This window comes from Sus scrofa, chromosome 3 (assembly GCF_000003025.6).
Source record: "Sus scrofa isolate TJ Tabasco breed Duroc chromosome 3, Sscrofa11.1, whole genome shotgun sequence".
Taxonomy (NCBI): Eukaryota; Metazoa; Chordata; class Mammalia; order Artiodactyla; family Suidae; genus Sus; species Sus scrofa.
In genome coordinates this window covers 10,260,746-10,285,695 of record NC_010445.4, presented here as the reverse complement: position 1 = coordinate 10,285,695, position 24,950 = coordinate 10,260,746, and the positions used below count along the sequence as shown (strand labels likewise).

General features: G+C 53.0%; 1 protein-coding gene across 4 annotated transcripts in view; it reads left to right on the top strand.

Moving 5' to 3' along the window:
• Positions 13,512-24,950, top strand: part of POR (P450 (cytochrome) oxidoreductase) — a 59,451-nt gene continuing 48,012 nt past the window's right edge. Inside the window, exon 1 of one of the 4 annotated variants that reach the window (XM_021085556.1) lies at positions 13,512-13,586. The gene's annotated coding sequence lies outside the window, so the exon portion shown is untranslated. 4 annotated transcript variants of the gene reach the window in all.

Here is a 24,950-nt window from a genome sequence, read left to right as displayed (position 1 = left end):
AAAACCCCAATTCGAATTGGCTTAATGAATGAGGACTTTTGTTATCTTACATGGAAGAAAGTCCAGAGGCAGGTGGGCAGTTGGTGTGGTGTAGTGGTTTGGGAACAATCTGCTCTGTGGTCTCCATCATTAGCTCTGTCCCCTGGCCTGTTCGCCTCATGGCCACAAGAAGGCTGCGTGAGTTCCAACAACGTCAGGGGACATGACGATATCCAGCAACAGAAAGGGGCCATTTCCTCTAATATCTTCCTCTTAGGAGCCAGGAACCCCTACCCTGCAGCCTCCCAGAAGGTCCCTCCTCCTATTTCGTTAGCTAAAACCTGGTCATGTGATACTTCTAAGCCAGTCACCACTGGGGAGACTGTCTGGGCACAGGGGCTATTAGGAGGCAACCGTTTGGACTGGGAGGGAGTCACAACTGACCCTGAGAACAAATGGGGGACATTTATGGATGGAGCTGGAAATGGGGAGAGACTTTGGGGTGCCTGGATCAAGCAAGGGAAGATGTTGAGGAAAGAAGGTTGCTAAGGACAAGTTTCCAGACCCCTTATCAATCTAGTCACCTTCTTATTCATTCATCCATTCACTCAAATAGTGATTGCGCAGCTATGTGCTAGGTCCTGGGTCAATCCTATGAAGTGAGAATTATTATTTCTAGCTTGGAGTGAAGAAACTGGGCCCAGAGGAGGCGGGAATGGTCATATCTGATGCAAGGGTCTGAGCCCCTGCAAGAGAGGACCCCAGGGGGCTAGGGGAGGTCATGCATCCCGAAGGGGCCTCCCTCTGCTGGGCCCTGACCAGCCTGGAGGAAGCACAGGCTGGGCTGGATGGGGCTCCTGTGCTGTTTTGTAAGGGCTGAGCGGGCATCTCAGCCTGGGCAGAAGCTGTTCTGGAACCAGCTCCAGCCTCGGCGGCTACCTTCCATGACAAGCAGGTACACTCAGGGTGGGGATACTTCTCAGGTACAGATACCCTGGGCTCCACTCCTAGTCCCTCACACTACACCCCTCTGCCTCATAAAGGTCACCATGGGGCTCAAGCACTGGGATGGCAGGACCCTGGTTGGTTGGAGGGGGTGGGGGCATTCTTGCTGCCCCACGCCTCCTTGGACCTCGGAGGGAAGACTCATTCAGGGCAAGGAGGGCAGAAAGCAGGCTGCTGTCCCTGGTCAGTCAACCAGAACGGAGACCAAGGGCTGCTGAAGGCCTGGTACCTGTAGCCAAGCCTCGGCTCTGCCCTGCCCTCTGCCCTCTGCCCTCTGCCCTGTCCCAGCCCAGTGGTGGGGGAAGGGAAGGGAAGGAGAAAGGAAGGAGCTGACAGGGGGCTTGTATCCCACCTGTGCCCAGGCCTGGCGATGCAGCGGGAACAGGCCTGGATAGGGATGCCAAACGAGGACTCTGGCCCCAGCCCTGCCATTCCTTCACCGTGTGACTGGGCCGGTGCGTCACCTCTCTGGGCTGAGTTTTCTCATCTGTAAAATGGAGAAGTTGCTTCTGATGCTCTTGAAGATGCCCCCATGCTGGCCAGCTCTGCTTTAAGTTCATGGTGGGTTCGGATGTGAGCGCGCCACCCTCCTCGCCCATCTTCTGCCACACCTGCTCGCACCCTCATCCCATCCTGCAGCCCTTCCTTCCTTCCCTCCCTTCTTCTTTCCTTTCTCTCCTCCTTTCTTTTTTATTTTTTTTTCTCTTTTGTCTTTTTAGGGCTGCACCCATGGCATATGGAGGTTCCCAGGCTAGGGGTCAAATCGGAGCTACAGCCGCCGGCCTACACCACAGCCACAGCCACAGCCACGCAGGATCCTTAACCCACTGAGCGAGGTCAGGGATCGAACCTGCAACCTCATGGCTCCTAGTCGGATTCATTTCCACTGCGCCACGATGGGAACGCCTCTCTTTCTTTCTCTTTCTTTCTTTCCTGGCTGTACCTACAACATGTGGAAGTTCACAGGCCAGAGATCGAACCCCGCACCACAGCAGTGAGCCCAGCCGCTGCAGTGCCAATGCCGGATCCTCCACCCTCCGCACCCCAGGAAAACTCCCCTGCGGCCATTTCTGATTTCCAGCCTTGGTCCCCAAGCCAAGGCCTGCCGACTGAGGTCATTTTTTGGGGCCTTGTGAGGTGGAGATCTTCACGGCCATCTCTCTTCCCTGGAGGCAGGCAGGGCACCGAAGTCATGGGAGAGGAGGGAGCGGAATGCCCAAGGCCCCGCGGCTGGAGCTGCAGGCCTGGCCTGTGCAGTGTAGTACCTGCTGTGCAATTGCAGGGGCCCAGGTGGGCCATGGGGGCCCCAGGGCCATGGAGCTGGGTCCCTGGAGATCTACCCCTAAGTTCTCTGGCTCTGCGCCTCCTGGACCACCTGCAGGGGGAGAATGTGTGCAGATACCTGGCCTCTGGCCTCCTGCATGGGGCCCCATGACTCAGTGCCTGGGGATTCCTCTCCTGAGAGAGTTTGGGAGCCTCTGCTCTGGATGACCCAGGCAAGGGTTCTGGGGGGGGGGTGAGACTGAGTCTCCTTTGCAAGCAGCCCTACAGAGGTGAATGGGGGTGCCTCTGGCAGCCTGGGGGGCTCTCGGACTCCCCCCTCCTGGGGGGAGGGAGTGGAGGTACCAGCAGCCCAGCCAGAACTGAAGACCCCAGGGCACCCAGCTGAGGCTAGGAGTTAGGGTGTTCTCTGGAGACGTTTTAAAACAGGGAAGAGAGGAGTTCCCGTCGTGGCGCAGTGGTTAACGAATCCGACTAGGAACCATGAGGTTGCGGGTTCGGTCCCTGCCCTTGCTCAGTGGGTTAACGATCCGGCGTTGCCGTGAGCTGCGGTGTAGGTTGCAGACGCGGCTCGGATCCCGCGTTGCTGTGGCTCTGGCGTAGGCCGGTGGCTCCAGCTCCGATTCGACCCCTAGCCTGGGAACCTCCATATGCCGCGGGAGCGGCCCAAGAAATAGCAACAACAACAACAAAAGACAAAAAGACAAAAAAAAAAAAAAAAAAAAAAAAAAACAGGGAAGAGAATGACCGCCACAAATGTGACGCCCTCTTCAAAGCAGGGCTGGTGGCCACGTGCAGGCTGTGCAGCCCCAGGCCAGGAGGGCTCCAGAGCGCCTTCCTTCTCCTGCTAAACCACTCACCCCACTTGAAAAACACGTTCTGGAGAATGAGGCCAGAGCTGTTTTAAGTTCCTGGGCTTACCGCATCTTTCTCTCTTGGTGGACTTGGCAGAGCCAGTGTTGCCAAGACAAATAAAATAATCCTGTTATCATCCCCCTGGATCTTTTGCACGACCCCTCTGGGGAAGCAAAGACTCTCTCACAGGCCCCACAGAGCTGCTCAGGGCTTGAAAGGTCTTTCTGAGCCCAAATATGGGCACAGCCCCTCCGCCAAGAAATGCATTGAGGGTTGCTTTGCAAAGAATCCTGTGAAAAATAAGCCTGAAGAACAAAACCCCCAAATAAAACCACAAAATAATGCCTGGTGACAAGGGGATGTTTCACTGTTATTTTTCTAGGGAGCAAGTCCCCCAGACTCAATGGTTCTACTGCTTCTAGCCGGGAGCTCCAGCTGAGGTCTCCCCCAGGTAGGGTGCTAAACTGGGGTGCCCTTCCTCCCCCTCGTCTTAGGAACATTCTACCCGTTTCCCTCATACCCAGACTCCCAGCACTCCTCTTTAGAAATCAGAGAACCTAACGGTATCCTGGCAGATAGTGGCCCCTTTCTCTAGCTCCTTTCGTTCTCAAACCAATTTTGGAAGGTGGGGAGGCATAACCCCATTTTACAGATGAGAAACTGAGGCCCCGAGACAGGGACGACGTGCCAGAGGTCCATGGCAGATATCCGAGAAGCCGAAGTGGCTTCAGGATCCCCATTTGCTGAAAACAATGCCATATGTGGATGTAATCACTGAAAACTCGCCCAGTCTCCCCTTTTCTGTCCATACAAACCATCCATCGGTGATGTTATTCAACACGAGGACACACGTTCTGGATCATGGTATATGTGATATTCTTTTTCTTGAAGGGGACTCCTGCGAGACCAGCTCCAGTCCTGCAGGGTCTCTTGGGGAGGCGGTGGCAAGACACGGACTCCAAGTCAGCCGCCCCCCACTTCTGCCTCCTCCCGTCCCGCCTCCTGCCGCCTTCTACTCCCACCCCGTCTGGGTGTCCCTCCTGTTTCCAAGGTAATGGGCTGGTGTGTTCTACCTGCTTTGTTTATTTGCAAAGGTGGGGGGTAGATTCCCGGGCAATAATTGCCATAGAGATTCCTACTTTATTTTCTTTTTCCTTTTCTTTAGAGCCGCACCTGCAGCATATGGAGATTCCCAGGCTAGGGGTGGAATCAGAGCTGTAGCTGCCGGCCTACACCACAGCCACAGCAACATGGGATTCGAGCTGCGTCTGCGACCTACACCACAGCTCATGGTAATGCCGGATCCTTAACCCACTGAGCGAGGCCAGGGATCGAACCCGCATCCTCATGGTCCCTAGTCGGATTTGTTTCCACTGAGCCACGACGGGAACTCCGAGATCCTTACTTTAAAAATAAGCCCGCAGGAGTTCCTGTTGTGGCTCACAGAAACGAATCTGACTAGCACCCATGAGGACATAGGTTCGATCCCTGTCCTCGCTCAGTGGGTTAAGGATCCAGCGTTGCCATGAGCTGTGGTATAGGTCACAGAGGCAGCTTGGATCTCACGTTGCTGTGGCTGTGGTGTAGGCCAGCAGCTATAGCTCCGATTCAACCCCTAGCCTGGGAACCTCCATATGCAATGGGTGTGGCCCTAAAAAGACAAAAAAAAAAAAAAAAAAAAAAAAAAAAAAGGCCTGTAATCTCTGTTGCGGGGATTAGACTAATTCATATTGTAAAGGTGGAAATTACACGGGGATGGATGTCAGCCCTTTCAAAGGGAAACTTAAGCCTGTCGGAGATTTCATAGATGGATGGGTTGTGTGAAAACACAGTGAGAATCTAGTCACAGGGTGCGAGCCAAGCCATTGGTTGTGGAAGAGGTGATTCCGAATTTGGGGAGGAGGGTGTTCAGGCAGATGCTGTGTAAGAGGGGACCTTGAGAGGGTGTGAGGGCAGAAGCTTGGAAAGAGACACACCTAACGTGCAGGTGAGTGAACACAAGAGAGAGGGTCTCAGGACTGGGGTTTGGGCTGAGAAGGCTGGATGGCTTCTTCACGGGGTATGATGTCAGCTTGGTGTCCGCACATTTGGGGCAGATCCCCAAATGGGGCAGGTCACCAGGGCCCCTGCTCTTTCTGATGCTGCTCCCAGCTCTTCTCTGCTCCATGGTGAGGCTCTTATTTCTGCATTGTTACTCTGCTCCATCCCAGCCTGGCCCCTGACCCTGCTGGACGCAGTGGAAGACCCCTCTGTGGACCTAGTTTCTCCAGCCGGGACCCAGGAGAAAGTATACCTGTGCGTTCCCTTCTCCCAGGTGCTGCACAGGTAGAATTTGATCCCAGGAGGGACCTGAGAATCCCCCCGCCCCCACCCCAGTCCCACGTGGAGCAGGGCAGAGCCTTGCTCCCTCATCTGCAATGTGGGAACGGGAGCATCCATCTCTTGGGTCTGGGTGAGCTTCTCATTAGATCTGCGCTTCTCACACTTCAGCTGGCATCAGGATCACCTTGCGGGCTTTTGTAAAATCCAGAGTTCAGGACCTCCTATCCTGCCGCTTCTGATTCAGATGCAGGAAGGGGCCAGAAATGTGGAATTTCCAACAGTCTCAGGTGATGCTGATGCTTCTGGTATGGGGACCACACTTTGAGAAGCTTTGAACCGGACCCATGGGTTCTCGTTCTTGAGCGGGCCGGGAGAGGGCCAGCCTCTCAAAGCCAGGAACCAGCTCTCCCCCGCTTCTGTTTCTGAGTGACAGGTCAGCTTGGCCCCTTGGCAAATATTCTCTGTAGGTGTCATCTGAACTGCGTGTTAATGGAAGCCAAGCAGGCTCCTCTTAGAGGCCCTTTCTCAATGGCTGTCATTGGGTTCTGGTTGCCGTGGCAACAGCTGGAGCAGCAGCCCGGTGATTGGGAAACGTCATCTCTGGCTCTTTGCAATATTGCAGACAGGGCGAAGGTCCCAGCCTAGCAGCTGGTGGCTAGAATGTGGAGGGAGGGAGGGGAAAATGTGGCTTCTAAAACCTCCCTTATTGGCACCCCCCCCCCCCCCCGCCATGTGCTGTGCAGCTGCCACCCTAGCTCCTGCCTGCAAACCCAGGAGGGATTTAAACTTTGGTTGCATAACAGAGGCAGGAACAAATAGAAGGGGGCTGAGGGCTGCATGCAGGGAGTGGGAAGGAGGAAGGTATCCTGGTCCCGGAAAACCAATATGCACTTGACTACCTCATGCCCATTAATCCGCTTAATCCTTATGCCAGTCCCAGGGAGCCAAGTTACAAGGACACACAGAACCCTTCCAAGGTTACACAGCTGTCAGGGCCTTGGCAGCATCCAGATTAGAAACCCGATCTCTTGTTGCCAAAGGCCATGTTTGTTCTTTCATTTCAGGGCTGCCTCTTTGAAGTTGTTGAACTTTGCCAAAGGCTAGAGGACCTATAGGTATGGGGGTGGCAGGCAGGCTGTGGGGGAAGGTCTGGGGAAGTGGTGGCACCTCAGGGAGCCAGGGGGTTCTCACCGGGCCTCTCACCCTTCACAGCGGCCGCCCCTCCTCTTCATCTGCTTTCGTGGCTGGACCCATGTGAGCAGAGTGCCATGGACACCCCACTCTCACCCCAGTTTGGGTCAGGTCAACCCAATCAGGCAGTGGTTCTCATATTCCAGTGTGGACAAGAGTGGAGCGTATTTAAAATGTCAACTTCTGGAGTTCCCGTTGTGGCCCACCAGGTTAAGAACCTGACCAGTATCCATGAGAATGCCGGTTTGATCCCTGGCTTTGCTCAGGCGGTTAAGGATCTGGTGTTGCCACAGGCTTCAGCGTAGGTCCCAGATGCAGCTCAGATCTGGGACCAGGTGTTGCTGTGGCTGTGGCGTAGGCTGGCAGCTGCAGCTCTGATTCAACCCCGAGCCTGGGAACTTCCATAGGCTGAAGGTGTGGCCCTAAAAAAAGAGAGAAAATTTAAATTTCTGCCTTGTCTCCAGAAATGCTTTCCAACATCTGGGAGTAGGGATGCCCTAGGAATTGGCAGGGTTTTGTGGGGTTTTTTTTTTTTCTTAATTATTATTAGGGCCCCTCCTGGGGCTTATGGAAGTTTCCAGGCTAGGGGTTGAATCGTATCTATAGCTGCTGGCCTACACCACAGCCACAGCAACACTGGATCCTTAACCCACTGAGCGAGGCCAGGGATCGAACCTGCATCCTCATGGATACTAGTTGGGTTCATTCCTGCTGAGCCACAACAGGAGCTCTGGGAAATGTCAGTTTTGATAAAAGGCTTCAGGCTGATTCTAATGTAGGGGCCCATAACTGCCCTTTGGGACATCTAGCCAGGGCCTCTGCTACCTCCTGGACTTTCATGCTCCCTTTTGGAAGGTTTCAGCAACTTCTCATTCTAGCTCCCCAGCTGCCTCTGCCCCCTGGTCCTCTCAGCTGTTCCCTGGGAAAAATTCACATACTCCCCCCAGCCCTGTCTTCAGGCAGCATATTCACTGCTGCACCAGCTGGCCAGCTCCCCCTGCAGCCAGCAGGCCCACACGGTTCTAACTGGCTGGGGCCTCTGCTCTGTTTTATAAGGACATGGCTCCTGACCGGCCGGGGATCCTTGGGCCAGGCTGAGCCAGCTGCGCCTGACCTCAGAAGGGCCCCTTGCAAAAGGTTTGTTTGGGCAAAGACGCCTACCATCTATGGAGAAAGAAGCCGGCTTTGGGGTGCACCAGCCAGAGGAGGCGGCTTCATTTCCCTGCCTTAGTTTTCTCGTTTGTAAAATGCAGGCAAGACCAAGTGCTCATGGGAGAACTTGAGAAGTTCAGAGTCTCCCTAAGCACGAGGTCAGACATGCAGTTGGGCCAGGGGCTTAGAGGTCGGTCGGGGAGGGGTCTTCAGGCTCCTCCCCCCCCCCCCCCCGCTCCTCTTTCACAATGAGGCTCACCCGGGTCCCTCCTTCCCCCCAGTTGTCACAATTCCCTCCTTTGCTCATCATCATGAGCCTCAGAACATCTGGGAGAAGGGGGCGGGACACGATTTTCCTCCCCATTTTGCTAATAAGGAAACTAATTTCTTGACCAGGGAGGCCATGCATTTGGTTGGCAGGTGAGGCAGTATTTGGCTCCTGACTTCCAGGGGGAGGCTCTGTGCTTCTGAGCTTTGGTGACTGCTTCTGCCCTGGCTCTGCCAGTCGACACAGCAGCCTGCTTTGAACATGTTTGGGGTGAGTTCCCGCTCAAGGCAGGGGGTTGGGAAGTGCGACCTTGGAGATGGTGTAAGACTCTGTGCCCCGGAGGAAGCCAGGGTCCGAGGGAGCAGGAGGCTGAGCCCTCCAGGGCAGGAACCGCCCTGGCTGCAGGTGGGGGGAGCCTGCACCGCCCTGAGAAGTGGTACCCCTCCAAAGTGAGAGTGGCTCAGAGCCCCCCAGGCTGGGTGGGTGTTCCCAGGGAGCTCCCAGGATGGGGGGAGGGGGGGAGAGTTTGGACGTGCTTGGCATGTTCACTGGTGGATACCAAGCCCTGTGACAGTTTAAACACTTCATTGTGGAATCTTGGGGAGCTTGGAACAGACCCCTTCACCTCTCTGAGAGTCTGTTTACTTAACTGATAAATGGGGATCGTGGTGGATATTTTTGAGAGAAGATGGGCAGTAACGGGTGTAGACAGCCTAGGGCAGCACTCAGATCTGGTTGGTGCCCCTCCCCACCCCCAGCAAGTGGGAGCTCACTGCCAGTGCTCAGTAAACGTTTGGTTCCGCAAAGGAAGGAGAGGCTGGAAGGGATGGTGGGGATCAAAAGGTGAGGACGGAGTAAGCCGAGCCTTCGCTTCATGGATGCTGCAGATGTTCAACCTCCCGGGGAGAGAAGCTTTGCTTTAGGGCTCCGTTTCTGGCCCCCAGTCCCTGAACGTTGCATTAGAGGTGCCCTGAGTTGTTTACATTCAGAAGAATGTTGGGGAGGAGGGTGCGGGCCAGGCCTGCCTGCAGCAGAGAAAGGCCCCCGGCCCTGCTGGCCCCCATTTCTCCCGCAGGAGATCACACCTTGCTGATGAGTCCTTAACACAGTGGTACCCGCGCCAGCACCTGGAAACCTCCTTCCATTGTGTCCAGTGGACAGAGCCTGTTCCCAAATGGACAAGGCATCCGCCTGGCCCGGTCACAAAGTCCTTGTCTTGCCATGACCACAGACCAGTCCTCTAGCGCCCTCTCACTCCAGCCTGGGCTCTGGGGTCCCTGCCCCTTGGACCGTCACTCTCTTTTACCCGAGCTCCCCCTTTTCTTTGTCTTTTTAGGGCCACACCTGCAGCCTATGGAGGTTCCCAGGTTAGGGGTTGAATCGGAGCTACAGCTGCCAGCCTGCACCACAGCCACAGCAACGCCAGATCCGAGCCACATCTGTGACCTACTCCACAGCTCATGGCAACGCCGGATCCTTAACCCACTGAGCGAGGCCAGGGATCAAACCTACATCCTCATGGGTACTAATCGGATTCCTTTCTGCTGAGCCACGACAGGAACTCCAAGCCCAAGTTTCTTGATTCTAGCCCACCTTTCCTGAATGTGCTGTGACTCATCTGGCACAGGGCTCCATATTACCTGCATTTGGCAGCCCCTGGGGGTAAGGAGGCAGAAAGAGGAGGCTCCTGAAACACACCTGCCCTGGAGAGACTCCTGTTGATGAGAGACACATACTCTGGCGACATGATTGAAAGTAGGAATTACTGAAGTTCCCTGGTGGCTCAGTGGGCTAAGGACCCAGCATTGTCACTACAATGGCTGGGGTTGCTGCTGTGGCGTGGGTTCGATCCCTGGCCTGGGAACTTCCCCTTCCCTGGCCAAAAAATTAATAACTAAAATTTAAATTAAAAAAATAAAGTAGGAATTATTCTGAGCTTTGGAGAGCGGGACAGTCGTTAGGGAGCCATGACTTCTGGAGCCGTCAGGGAATCCTTCCACGGGTAGGAGCATTGAAGGGATTTAGACAACTAAACATGGGATAGAGGAACAAAAATGCACAGCACATCCCAAACTGGATTCATCCAGTTTTGCTACAGTATAGAATTTCTGGAGGAAAGTTATAAAGATCAAGCTGGAAAGATAGGTTGGGGTCAGATTTTGAAGGCTCTTACATTCCAGTCTAAGGCAAGCCATGCATTCCACATGCTCTTGTGCACCTGCTCTAAGAACTGAAACACAGAAAGGAATTCAGGCTCGGCCTTTTCAGTAACCAATCTCGATGGAGGCAGAGGGATGCCCGAGCACCTGTGACATACAGAAGTTTGAGGGCTAGGGGTCAAATCGGAGCTGCAGCTGCCAGCCTATGGCCACAGCCACGCGACGTGGGACCAGAGCCTCATCTGCAACCTATGTCACAGTTTGTGGCAACTCCGGATCCTTAACCCACCGAGTGAAGCCAGGGATGGAACCGGCATCCTCATGGACACTGTAGCAGGTTCTTAACCCCCTGAGCCACAGGGGAACTCCTGATGACCTGACTTTTAGGCTCAAGGGATAGACAAAGCAAAGAACATAGATGTAGAATGAAAATGTTGTACATTTGCACAGTGAGGTTCAGACAGTTGAAATGGGGAGGTGGAGGCAGCAGTTCAGAGCAAAGGGAAGGGCAAAGGTTGCTGCAAGCTTAGCCAGAAAAAATACTGGCTCACGCAGAAAGGTCCAAGGCTGTGACTTCAATGATAAAGATGGCTAACAGAGGAAGTAGAGTAGGTATATAAAGAATTATGTTAACATGTGGGCAGGGGAGGTGAACTGTGTTTCTTTGTTTGTTTGTCTTCGCTTTTCAGGGCCGCACCCGTGGCACACAGAAGTTCCCAGGCTAGGGGTCAAATCGGAGCTACAGCTGCCGATGTCACATCTGTGACCTTCACCACAGCTCACGGCAACGCCAGATCCTTCCTTAACCCATTGAGCGAGGCCAGGGATCGAACCTGCAACCTCATGAGTCCTAGTTGGGTTCGTTAACCGCTGAGCCATGAAGGGAACTCCCGAATTGTGGTTTTAATAACTCGTTAGCAGGACTCCGGAGGTAACACCTAAAATATAGGACACCAGCTAGCCACAGAAACATTGATTTACCAGCATGGAAATGAGGAGCAGGTGTTTCTGCTGTGGCACAATGGGATTGGTGGCCTCTCTGCAGTGCCAGCATACAGGTCAGTCCCTGGCCTGGCACAGTGGGTTAAAGGATCCAATGTGGCTGCAGCTGGAGCTTAGGTTGCAGCTGTGGCTCAGATCTGATCCCTTTGTCCGGGAACTCCACATGCCACGGGGTGGCCAAAAAAAAAAAAAAAAAGGAAAGAAAGCAAGGACCAGAAGCAAGGTAGGAGGTGATTCTTTGGGCAGCGAAGATGAGACACAGAAGAGAGTTGGCAGGAAACTGTTGTCTGGTACCCCACACATGCATAAATTTAATTGAAGGAAAATGAAGTGTGTCATCACTGTTCTTTAGATATCAGGAGCCAGCAGAAGAGTTGGTTCTTTGGCCAGTGACAGGTTTGTTTGGGTATTTTTTTAAAAAAATATTTATATATTCCATTTACAATAAGCAAAACATTTGTAAGGCCAAAACAAGAAAGATACAAAGGGTGGACAGTGACGTTCCATTTGTCCTTGGTCCCATATCTCCCAGTTCTCTAGAGACAACCAATGCTATCATTATTTTCTTTCAAGAGAGGTCAGACACATACAACCATATATATATATATACACACACACAGTAGGACAGTTTCCCTTCACTTTCTTCCACTGCCATGCTTTTAAAAACACAAACAGGAGTTTCCATCATGGCACAGTGGTTAATGAACCCAACTAGGAACCATGAGGTTGCAGGTTCAATCCCTGGCCTTGCTCAGTGAGTTAAGGATCTGGCATTGCCGTGAGCTGTGGTGTAGGTCGCAGATGTGGCTCGGATCCCGCGTTGCTGTGGCTCTGGTGTAGGCCAGCGGCTGTAGCTCCAATTAGACCCCTAGCCTGGGAACCTCCGTCTGCCGTGTGGCCCTAGAAAAGGCAAAAAGACAAAAAAAAAAAAAAGTCCCACAAACAGTAGCATACCCTAACTACTGGCCTTCACCTTGCATTTTCCCTTTATCAATTTATTTGAGATCTTGTTCTGTACCCGAAATGAGCTTCCTCCTTGATCTTTTTTTTTTTTTTTTTTTTTAATAGCTGGATGATATCCATGTTTGGATGTGGCAACAATAAGTTGCAATGTGTTTCCACACAGCTTCACCAACTGTGTGTCATTCAACTTTAGGATCCGGTCATCAGCATAGGTGAAAACTAATTTCTCGGTCAAGTTTTTTTTTTGTCTTTTGTCTTTTTTTTTTTTTTTTTTTTTGTTGTTGTTGTTGCTGCTGCTGCTATTTCTTGGGCCGCTCCCGCGGCATATGGAGGTTCCCAGGCTAGGGGTCTAATCGGAGCTGTAGCCACCGGCCTACACCAGAGCCACAGCAATGAGGGATCCGAGCCGTGTCTGCAACCTACACCACAGCTCACGGCAATGCCGGATCGTTAACCCACTGAGCAAGGGCAGGGATCGAACCCGCAACCTCATGGTTCCTAGTCGGATTCGTTAACCACTGCGCCACGACGGGAACTCCTCGGTCAAGTTTTAATTTGCATTTCCTTTCTGTGTGGGGTTGAACAACTCTTCATATGCTTCAGAGCCCTTTGCATTTCTTTTCCTGCGAACTGACAAGTCCCATCATTTGCCCAGATGTATGTCTTATTAATGCGGAGAGGCCGTTGTTTTAGGGAAACTCGTCCTTTGACTATTAATAATTGCGACTATTTCCTCCTGGTCTGTCCTTTGTCTTTTAACTTTGCCTATAGGACTTTGTCACACATCAAATTTTTATTTTTTAGCCTTTTTTTTTTTTTGAACCACAACCTCTACATATGGAAGTTCCCAGGCTAGGGGCTGAATTGGAGCAGCAGCTGCTGGCCTACACCAACACCTGATCCGAGCTACGGCTGCAACATATACCCCAGCTCCCGGCAACGCCGGATCCTTAACCCAATGAGCAAAGCCAGGGAGCGAACCTGAGTCCTCGTGGATACTATTCGGGTTTGTTGCCGCTGAGCCACAACAGGAGCTCCCCACATTTTGATTTTTAGGTAAGTAGATTTCTTAGTCATTTACGGATTCTAGGTTAACGCAGAGAGGTCTCTTGGAGATTAACACAAATTCTCCCAAGGGTTCTTTTAGGACTTTTTTTTCCTTTTCTTTTAAAAGGGTGTTTACCTCTTTTGTCTCTCAGGAATTTATATTAGTGTGAGGTCTGAGGTGCGTAGCTAACTATTTTCCCCCCAGCTGGCTGGTGAGTGTGATTTGAGGAGGAAGGGTTAAGAGACAGGAAGGCCCGTGAGCAGAGTGATTTAAGAGGAAGTTTCCCTGGTCGTAGGTGGAAATTGGAGGTGGCATGTGAATCAAGAACTGCTGAGATCATCCAAGTGACAAGTGACTCCAGGTAGGTCTGAACTAGGACAGAGACAGCTGGAAAGATAAGAAGGGAAGGAGGGCAGTCCTGGAGATGGAATCCATAGGACTCAGTTACTGCTTAAGGGGCGGGGGGGAATCAAAAGAAGCCTCCTGTTTCCTGCCTCAGTCACGCTATTAGCAGAAAGGAAACTCGGTGTTTTGTACTCTGGCTTCACAGAAGCAGGGCCCAAAAATTCAGAGGCAAAGTTTAAATCTTCTCCGGGGAGATGTGCAGCAAGTCGGTGCAAAGGCTGGAGTGCCAGAGATCTGGGTGATGAAATGCCCCCCTGCTCTCTTGAGGGCCTTAGAGTAGGATGAAGGTATTCAGTCCCTTAGTGAGACACTGATGCCCCACCCTGACTGCTGGAGGACTGGTTCCATCGGGTGAATCAGACCAGCTCCTGACAGACTGGAATGGAGGAAGCCTACAACTGGGGTCACTGTAATAATTCTCTCTTTATATAGGACCTGACAGTTTTCAAAGCATCTGGTTGTCGCTGGTGGGTCCCAGCTTAAAGATGGGGAATGGGTTCTGAATGAAGCGAGTTGCCCACTGTTTCAAAAGGAACTCTCAGCAGAGCCTGTAGTAGCAGTAGCAGTCGTAATGATGATAATAGTAATACTTTACATTTCTAGAGCACTTATCGCACCGAGCTAAATTATTTACGAACATGAGTTATACCACCTAATCCTCCTAACCCTATGACATAGGAACCACAGTAGGAGGCAGAGGTGGACTCCTTACCCTCAACTGCGGCAGCCAGACTTTTCAAGGCGCCCTCTGCCCCCTCCCACGTCTTCAGTCCAGTCCTCGCCCCCTGCCTGCTCACTTCCTGCCTCCCCGACTCAAGCGGTTGGAGGGGCCCTGGACACTCTGTCCAAGCAGCCTCGCCATTTTCAGATGAGGGAACTGAGGGCCGTGGAGGAGAAAAAGGCGCGAACACACTCGAGCGGCGCGGCTCACGACCACTGCCCTCCCCTGCACCTCAAGGGCAGCAGAAGCCGCCGTCAGCCCGGGGCGGCGGGGGCGGGGGGAAGAACCGCTCCCTGCTGGGGTACAACCCACCAAGTTCCCAGGCCTGGCGGTGGAGCTGGGACGCTGAGGGGGCGTGGCCGCCCGGGCTGTACCAAGAGCACAGATTCGCAGGGGGGAGGCCTGGCCCCGGAAGCAAGCGTGCGGCCGGGTTGGGCAGAGCGGCGCAGCCACTGGCCACGCCCCCACACCCTGGCCGGCGCCGGCGGTGGTAGCGCCTCAGTGGTGCGGGCCTGCGTCCTGCTCAGGTATCCGGAGTCCTGCCGGCAGCCCTCGGTGAGTGTGTGTGTTCGCAGGTGCTGGGATGGCGGGGTCGGGACGCTAAGGTTCTGGGTGGCGGGGCTGCTAGACACCCGAGGCTTCCTGGGCGCCTCGGCCTCCTGGGCCCTGCGCGCTGGGGCGGGCTTTCGGGCCGGATCGCTGCCGGTATCGCCTGATTCTCGCACGGAAAGCGCGACTCCCATCTCGGCCCTTCCTGGGGTGGCCCATCCCCTCGAGCTGACCTCTCGAGGTGACTGGAGAGTCGTCTTTTCCAGTGCCTAGGACGCCCCGATGGCCCTTCGGCGGAAGACCAGTTCTTGGCGTGAGAGGGCTCGGGCTCCAGCCCCCACGCCGCCACCCTCCTGGGAAGTCACTTTTCCTTCCTGAGCCTGAGTTTCCCCGTCTGTACTGTGGGTCTCAGGAATTGGGTTAATTAGCGGGAGGACGCGCTCGATGTCTGCAGGTGGGGCTCAAATCTGACCCCGCAGCATCAGGTGGGCTCAGTCGAGGGCTCAGAGGAGCCTGCCAGCCCGGTCTCTGTTGGGAAATGTTCTGCGTGCCATCGAGGCCCCCGAATCCCTGGGGGATAGTTCTTCTGGCGGGCAGGTGCTTTGCCGGGCTCTGCTGAACAGCCGCTACACCTTTAGCTCGTCAGAGCAATTGGGTAAGAAGTCGAGGTCTCCTGGGCAGCGAAGACAGTCACCATTGTGTAAGCTGGTGACAGCGATTTGGGGTCGTTTCAGAGAACGTGGCTGCCTCATCTCTTAGATCAACACAATACAGCCTTCCCTCTGAATTTGGCTGAAGTAGAGAATAGACCAGAGGAGACTGGGCTGGAATGGGTAGTCCTGGGTTTGAACTTTGGCATCTTGTCAGGGCACTTAACTTCTTGGAGCCTGTTTCCCCAATGGTGGCGCAAGCTACCTACAGGCCCCCACAGGGTTGAGCTTCTGAGGATCAAAAGAGAGAGTCTGGGAGTTCCTGTGGTGGCTCAGGGGCTGACAAATCTGACAAGGAACCATGAGGTTGCGGGTTTGATCCCTGGCCTTGCTCAGTGGGTTAAGGTTCTGGCGTTGCCATGAGCTGTGGTGTAGGTTGCAGACGCGGCTCGGATCCCGTGTGGCTGTGGCATAGGCTTGGCAGCTGCAGCCTAGCAACCCCGTTATCCCACAGGTGCGGCCCTGGAAGAGGCAAAAAGACAAAAAGAGAGAGGGTCTTGGAGGGTGACACTGAGAACTGTAACAAGAGAGCTGAGCAGTTAACTAACTCCCTCCACCCCACCCCACCCCACCCCACCCCACCCCACCTCACCTCCGAGATCCAGTGTTCCCTCTGTGCAATGCTGTAGTTCCTCTCCCCTTTGGGTAGAAGGCATTAATTCATTAACCATTCACAGTTCATCTACGCACATCCCCTGTGTGTGGTTGGGGGGTCAGCTGGATGGGGAAAGCAGTCCAAAAGTCCCAGTTAGTAAAGCAGCCGACCCTGAAGAAAGCACTTTCCTTTCTTTGTGTCCCTTTAAGTTTTCATTTCCCTTTTGAGAAAGTGGTCAGTTCTTGAGCGTCTCATGATTTTCATGCCATGTCAGGTAGAAAACGGTTGCATTGGGCAGATAGCTTAGTCATGTCTAAGGAACTGGCCTGCATTTCCGAGAATGGAAATCTTCCAGTTGGCTTGTAGTGTGAAAAACTTCAGGGTCATCGTAACTCTCTCAAATCCCTCGTGTCTACCACTTAAAAAAAATTAGAGGCAGGTGTGAGGTGAAAGGAACCTCAGGGATGAACTTCAGCACCTGGAAATGGCCTTGACTGCCGTCCGCGCCCGAAGCACTGGGGCGGTGTGCGTTTGTAAACAGCCGTGGGAGTTGTTTGTTGCCACACCAGCCTTAATTTTAGGACCTGTTGGTGACCCTGAATTGATCCCTTGTTAACCTGGTGAAAATCAGGGTCTAAGTTAGATCATAAGTTCATGTGTACCTAGGAGATAGGCTGTTTGAAATCAGAACAGCTTGGCAGCTCCAGAGCTTTTACTTGTTAAATTCATGGAATCTTTCAAGTTCATAGGAATGTAACTCTGAAGCAACCTGCCCTGCCCCCCTCCCCGGCCCTCGCCCCGTGGCGGCTTCTGTAGTGGTAGGATTTTTCATAGATCCAGAGGGCCCCGCTGCCCTTGCAACATCTCTCCTTCCTCCTGCTTCTGGAAGGAGCAGGGCCCTGGCTTGAGGGGGCCAGGGAACCTGAGTCCCAGCTCAGGTACTAACACTGTGTGCCTTTCAACAAACCACCTGAGGGCCTCAGTTTGGTGCTTTGGGATTTAACTTTTATCTCAGATTCGTTTAAGTCTAAAACATCAGAAAAAAGTGAAATGGAGAAATGACTGTTTTTATTAAAATATTTTAAATTCTGTTCACACAAATACCAAGTGCTCATTATTTTTAAAAATACTATCATAGAAATACCCAGTTTAGGGGGTTCCCGTTGTGGCACAGCGGAAACAAATCTGACCAGGCACCAAGAGGTTGCAGGTTCGATCCCTGGCCTTGCTCAGGGGGTTAAGGATCCAGTGTTGCCGTGAGCTGTGGTGTAAGTCGCAGATGTGGCTCGGATTCAACCCCTAGCCTGGGAACCTCCATAGGCTGCGGCCCTAAAAAAAGCAAAAAAAAAAAAAAAAAAGAAAGAAAAAAACTACCCCAGTTTAATAGTGACAATAGTGAACATCCCTCAGTCTTACACTGAGATAGAAAATCACTGCCAGTGGTGTAGTATATATTCTCCAGATATTTTCCTTCACATAATGTTTACTACCTAGAATTTTTTTTTTTAAACTTAAAACAGCAGGAATTTTTTACTATTTTATTTATTTATTTATTTTTTTGTCTTTTTAGGGCCACACCCACGGCATATGGAGGTTCGCAGGCTATGGGTCGAATCAGAGCTATAGCTGCTGGTCTACACCACAGCGACTTGGGATCTGAGCCGCGTCTGCGACCTACACTACAGCTCACGGCAACACCAGATCCTTAACCCACTGAGCAAGGCTAGGAATCGAACCTGCGTCTTCACGTATATGAGTCCGGTTCGTTAACCACTGAGCCGCAATGGGAATTCCTACCATTTAAATTTAAAACACAGGAGTTCGCATCATGGCTCAGCGGTAATGAATGACACGTGTTCTATCTTGGCCTCACTCAATGGGTTAAGGATCTGGTGTTGCCATGATCTGTGGTGTCGGTGGCAGACATAGCTCAGATCTGGTGTGGCTGTGGTGTAGGCTGGCAGCTGCAGCTCTGATTCAACCTGGGCAACTTCCACATGCCGAGGGTGCGGCCCTAAAAAGACATAAAATAAATTTGAAACACAGAATTAGACGAAACTAGCCATGCTGTTCTGAGGTTTGCTTTTTATTGCTTAACATGATGTCTTTCTGTATCACTACCTAAAGATCTACCTTATTATTAGTATTTTTTAAATTTTATTTTCTGGCCACACTTGTGACATGTGGAATTCCTGGGTCAGAAATTGAATCTGAGCTGCAGCTGCAGCAATGCCAGATCCTTTAACCCACTGCACCGGGCAGGGGATGGAATCCGAGCCTCTGCTGCAACCAGAGCTGCTGCAGCTGGATGCTTAACCCACTTCACCACCATGGGAACTCCTCTTTTTGTCAGCGTTATCTCGTTTTCTGATGGTAGAGGGGTTTTTTTTGCAGGGGAGGGAAACCTAATACATGTAATTGCTTAATAATATCATATTGTTCCTTCTCGCTTCCAGTACCACAGTGTGCAAATAAGTGTGTCTCCTGTACCTTTCATTACCGTGTAAGAAACATACACGAAACGAATATCTTATACAGAGATAAGATACCAGTTCTATTATTATTATTATATAAGCTCCAGAACAAACTCGTTTTCTTGTGCCATTGTCTGGCATTTGCTAGAAATTTAGACTGATCGGGCGGGTGGGGAGAAGCTCCCGGGTCCCAGGTCACTTACCAGCTTATACGGGCACCTGCTGGTCTTGGCCCACACCTGGCCTTCCTGTCTTCATCCATAAAGTGTGGGAAAGAATCCCTGCTCCACCTGCCCCCTGGAACCACTCAAGAGGTGTTTATTTTCGGCAGTGAGTTCTCTTTGTTCTTGGAAATGTTTCCATCCCTGAGAAATAACACTTAAAGTGCACATATCTGGCCTTCCGAGTCTTGGCTTGGGTGTCGAGGGTCTGGCTCAGCATTCCGGGACCCTGACAGGGAGGGGAACAAACGTGAAAGTCGACAACCCTGGCCGAGCGTGTCGAGTTCCTTCTTGAGGTCATGGGTGCGAGCCGTCACCCCCAGGTGCTGGGGAACGCTCAGGACCAGCTGCCTTTATGTGGGGGTCCTGCACGGCTCCCCAGAGGAAGGCACCTTTGGTTGGGTCTGGGAGGGCAGGTAGGGGTCACTGCGCCCTCCAAGGCACACCCTCTCCAAGGCCCGTAAGGGTGCAGGTTGCCTGCGGCTTGGAAGTGATTGGGGCTTATCTGAAGGGGTCTCGTGAACCACGCTAAGTGAGGGGAAGGCTTTTAAAGAGGTCAGAATAGTATATTCTTTTTTTTTTTTTTGGTCTCTTTAGGGTCACACACGCAGCATATGGAAGTCCCCAGGCTAGGGGTCGAATCGGAGCTGTAGCTGCTGGCCTACACCACAGCCACGGCAATGCAGGATCCAAGCCGTGTCTGCGACCTAAACCACGGCTCACAGTGACACCGGATCCTTAACCCACTGAGCGAGGCCAGAGGTCAGTCTGCATGCTCGTGGATGCCAGTCAGATTCGTTTCCGCTGAGCCACGATGGGACTTCGAGAACAGTGTATTCTTGTTCTGGACATTTGAACTCTCTTACTGCCCAACACCCTTCTCTAGGTTTATTCATCATTTAGGAATCTCACTTGGCCTAAATCTGTGTGCTGCGGTCTGTTAGAGAGCTCTGCATCCTAAGAGTGTGTTCCGTCTCCCAGCCCCCTCCCCAGCTGAGATGTTTTTGTTAGCTGTGTGCCTGTGGGGATGTGTGTATGTATAAGGGTGGCGGAAAAGTCCCATGGTGCCAACCATGGCTCTTGGCAGGCTGGTGGCTCCTGTTGGTTGGGTCCGTTGGAGCCAAATTCATCAGCCTCTGTGCTGCCTGGCGCAGGTTGGCATGGCAATTCTGCTAACACTCAGGGATGCTGTGAACAAAGCAGCCGGAGGACCTGGTCCTTCCTCTGGGTGGCTTGAGGAGAACCCTGCTGACATGAGGGGCTTATTTCACATACGGAGAGGCGACTGTGGTGGGGGGAAATCTAAGAATTCTCAGTATCCTTCAGTGGGACTGCTGGGCAGTGGGGCGTTCTGATCGGGCTGCACAGCATCTGTACGCAGCTGGGAGAACTGTACAGGTGCTTGCCAGGCATTAGTCTGTGTCAAGGCTAAAACGATGGGCTGAACCGTGATGCCTTCAGCTGTGGGCTGTTTCTCAGAGAATTGGAATCTTGGGGAGATGTCCTGAGGTAGGCAAGTAGAGTGGAAAAAGCTGGCTTTCGCCCCCCCCCCCCCCCCCCCCCCGTTTGTAATCACGGAGGCAGATGGCCTCTGTAGGGCTCCTCTGATGTCAGGTGCCATAATCTGCTCTAGGTGAAAGTCATGAATGATGTTAAGTCATTAGAAAAAAGTCTCAGAGATCCTGCTGGGGCACATTAGAATTGGTGGTGTCTCTGGAGCGCTGGGGTGCGGGTTCACTCCTGGGCCCAGCACAGTGGGGTAAGGATCCAGTGTTGCTGTGGCATGGGTTGCAGCTGCAGCTTGGATCTGATCCCTGGCCCAGGAACTGCATATGCCACAGGGTGGCCAAAAAAGAAAAAAAAAAAAAAAAATCTTGGGAGGGATTCCCGTCGTGGCTCAGTGGTTAACAAATCTGACTAGGAACCATGGGGTTGTGGGTTCGATCCCTGGCCTTGCTCAGTGGGTTGGGGATCCGGCATTGCCGTGAGCTGTGGTGTAGGTCGCAGACATGGCTTGGATCCCACGTTGCTGTGGCTCTGGCGTAGGCCGGCAGCTGCAGCTCTGATTCGACCCCTAGCCTGGGAACCCCTCCATATGCCGCAGGTGCGGCCCTGGAAAAAAACAAACAAAAAAGACCAAAAAAAAAAAAAAAATCTTGGGGGTTCCATTGTGGCACAGGGGAAGTGAACCTGACCAGTATCCATGAGGACTTGGATTCGATCCCTGGCCTCACTCAGTGAGTTAAGGATCTGGCATTGCCATGAGCTGTGGTGTAGGTTTCAGACTTGGTTCAGATCCCATGTGGCTGTGGCTGTGGTGTAGGCCAGCAGCTGTAGCTCCAATTCAACTCCTAGCCTGGGAACGTCCATATGCCAAGGGTTTGGCCTGAAAAAAGCAAAAAAAAAAAAAAAAAACTCCCCTAGTTGTCTTCTCAGTGACCTCTCCTGGGGCCCTACCCACCCATTCCTTTTGCCTGAGCTCAGCCTTTTATGTCACCTCTTATTTGACGCTTAGGTAAGATCACTGCTGTCTGGAGTTACTTTGATCCACGAGACATGCCCCGTCACCGTGCTGGGTGAACTGGGTCTGTACAAAGGTTTGAGGACCAGCTAAGAACACATGAACTTATGTGCACCTTCTCTGAACCCAGTTGTGCTGACTCTGTAGGTCACTTGGGGTTGGTTTTCAACGCAAACAAGGGTGGCGGTTCCTGACAACGCAGGAAAATGGACCAACCAATTGTGGTGGCTTCTCTCGGAGGTGGGGTTTAGGGTGGGACACGACGTTCCAGGCCTTAGAATGTGTGGTTTTGTGAAGAAGGCATCTGTTGGTTTCAGTTAAGGGTGTCAGAACCTGTGCGATTAAGAAACCACCTGGCATTACCTGGACATCGTGGACCCAGTCCCCTATGCAATAGGATTTGCCAACTCTAAAAGGTCACTCACCACGACCGTGACCGCAGAGATGAGCAAGCCCGGCCCCCTGAACCCTGTGCCCTCCTCACGAGGTCTCTGCCACCGTTAGTGACCTTACCATTCCCTGGTCCCTCCTGACAGGCTTCAGTCTTCGCATCTCTTTCCCCTGTGGTCTTATGGTGGCCCCTGCCACTTCCTGCTACGCCAGCCTTCGAATTGGCCTCCCTGAGTCCATGATTGCTCCTCCCCAGCTTGGCATCTCATGATCTGTCCATGGTACCATTGCTAGACTGACCTCACAGCCCTGCTCGTATCACCCCTCCTTTGCTCAAGACTTCGAGGTCACTCTCGCTGTCTTATTAGTGTTTTCTGTTCCTTTTTTCTTCTTCTCCATCCAGTCCCGCCAGGGATACGGAGGTGGCTTGTCATAAAGGGGGGCTCGTTCTCCCTCTCCCTGGGGGCAGTGTGGTTGGCATAGGAAGTGAATCCAGCGAGGACAGAGACTCTCCCCATCATTTCCACGTGTGTAAAGCCAGCACAGAGACCGTGCCTGGCTCTCAGAGTCCCTGACAAGGTGCGGTGGCAGAGTAAGCGGATGGATGAATGGTTATGGCTTCTGATCTGGGTTTTTTTTTTTTTTTTTAATGATTATTCTAAGGTGCAGTATGAACTGTTTGTAGGATTTTAGTTTTCCATCTAGGTGTGAACAAAATCTTAATGAATGTTTCTAGAGCAGTTACCTGGATGTCAAAAACACGGATACAATTGTTTATTTAAAAAATTCAAATGAGTTCCTGTTGTGGCTCAGGGGTAGTGAACCCGACTAGTATCCATGAGGTTACAGGTTCGATCCCTGGCCTCGCTCAGTGAATTAAGGGCCTGGCTTTGCTGTGAGCTGGTCGCAGACACAGCTTGGGTCCACCGTTGCCGTGCCTATGGCATGGGCTGGCAGCTGCAGCTCCCAAGTCAACCCCTAGCCTGGAAACTTCCATATGTCATAGTTGTGGCCCTAAAAAGCAAAAGCAAAAAAAAAATCTAATGAAATGAATAAAAGGGAAGTTGCCCTCATGGCTCAGCGGTGATGAACCTGACTAGTACCCATGAGGCTGCGGGTTTGATCCCTGGCCTCACTTGGTGGGTTAAGTGAGGTTCTGGCACTGCCAAGAGCTGCATTGTAGGTTGCAGATACGGCTTGGATCCTGCGTTGTGGCTGTGGCCATGGCCTAGGCTGGCAGCTGCAGCTCCAGTTCGACCCCTAGCATGGGAACATCCATGTGCCGTGGGTGTGGCCCTAAAAAGCAAAAAAATAAAAATAAAGTAAGTGAGTAAAAGGGATCTAGTGTAACTGCTGAGTGTCTGTTGATTGTCAGGTATTTGATGTCTCACGTGATGGTTATACTGCTGTGAGGATGGCTGGTGAGGGGACCAAGGCTGGGTGAGAAGCACTGTGCCCGGGGCCCCGTGGTGTGCAGAGGGCATATCTGGGGTCGGAACCAAGGGCTGTCTACCTCCAGGGCCCATGCTGTTTTCCTGACTCCACTGGGTTTTATTTAGGTTTGTGGAATTGCAAGGCTCACACCCTCCTGAGCATAGCCAGAAACTGTGGAAAGAACCGATAATTGAGAGAAGGCCCTGGGGAGGCAGGTGATTGTACCAAAAACAGTCAAGGGAAACCATTGTGATGGGGCATAACATTCACCTCAGAGCTTCCCGGAAGGCAAGGAGAGAAGGATGGAATTGCAGAGCAAATGTGACTGAAAAAGGGAAGCCCACCGGCTTATCCCAAGAAGCACTTTTCCCCGGGGCCTCCTGTAAGGGCCGTTGAGTAAGGCTGGGGCGGCAGCCTCCATGCTCAACTGGCCTTTGTAAGGCGCCTTGTGTGTACCTGGCCCTGAGAGGTGCCGGGCCCACTCCTGTGTGTGGACAAGACCGACAGGGTGAAGATGGCTTGGGCCAGGGCCGAAGGTCACCCTTCCTGGGACCCACTGGGGTAAAGGCAGTGAACTTTAGGCTCCCTGTAAGGGCGGATCTCTCTGGGGGTTGGGAGCAGGAGGGTAGGCCCAGAGTGATGCATTTTATCGGGGCGGGTGGCAGTGAGTGGGAGAATCCAGGAGCGTGAGTGGGGAGAGCTCCTTTGCCAGAGGTGAGACGCCGACCGTCCACAATGGAGGCCCTGAGGCTCTTTGGTGCCTGCCCCACGCCGTGGCCAGCCCTTTGGCCGTGAGAGTTGGAAAGCCTGGCTGGGCTCCTCGCCCCTTAGTGGGTGACCTTGGGCAGAGTCAGGAGTCCTCAGAGGGCACCACGGGTTGTGTTTCAGTGCTCTCAGCTCAAGTGGGGAGTGAGAAGGATCCAGAGCACTTTGGTGGATTCGGTCATCCAGCCATTAGATAGGGAGCCCCGTGTGGCGTCGTGCAGTTAGTGGTGCTGCTTGAACGGTGGGTGAACGTACTGAAAAACCAGCAATTGTCCACTTTGAGGTGGTGACCTCAGGGGCTGGGAATGTTACCTCAGTTTGTAAAAATCCGATTTCTCCATCTTGAGTCTTTGAGCAGCTAGGCTCCCACTAGGAATGCTACCGAGTCCCTGTCACCTGGCGGGAGTTGTGCAGGCCTGCGGCACGTTTCCTGCTCGGGGCGGAGTTCCGAGCCCTCCCCCACCCCCTTCCTGAGCCCTCTTGCCGTTCCCCTCAGCTAAGGGTCTGTGAGGAGGGGCGGCATGTGTCACCTCGGGCCTCAAGCTGGGGCTCATCCCACCCCGTCTTCTCCCCATCGCAGCAGCCCTGCAAGTTATATTATGAGACGGGGGCATCACAAGGAAAAAGCCGCTTAAACATAAGCTGAGTCCCCTCATGGAGGCCAGGAGCCCAGCAAGAGGCACAGGGCCTGCACTGGGGGGCACAGAAACTTGGGCATTGCGTCAGCAGGGGCGTCGGACGGGGCTCCGGAGGAGGCCACCTTTGCTCAGTACCGTGGCCTGGAGCACTGCCCCGCCTGCAGGTGTGCTCTGCGATGCGGGCGTCTTTTCCGCCAGGAAGCCACGGCCTGGGCCCAGGAACCCCAGTGCCACCCCCCTGCTGTAGCCATGCAGCCCTGTCTTCAGCGGGAGTGTCCACCTCGGCCTCCGGGAGCCTGTTG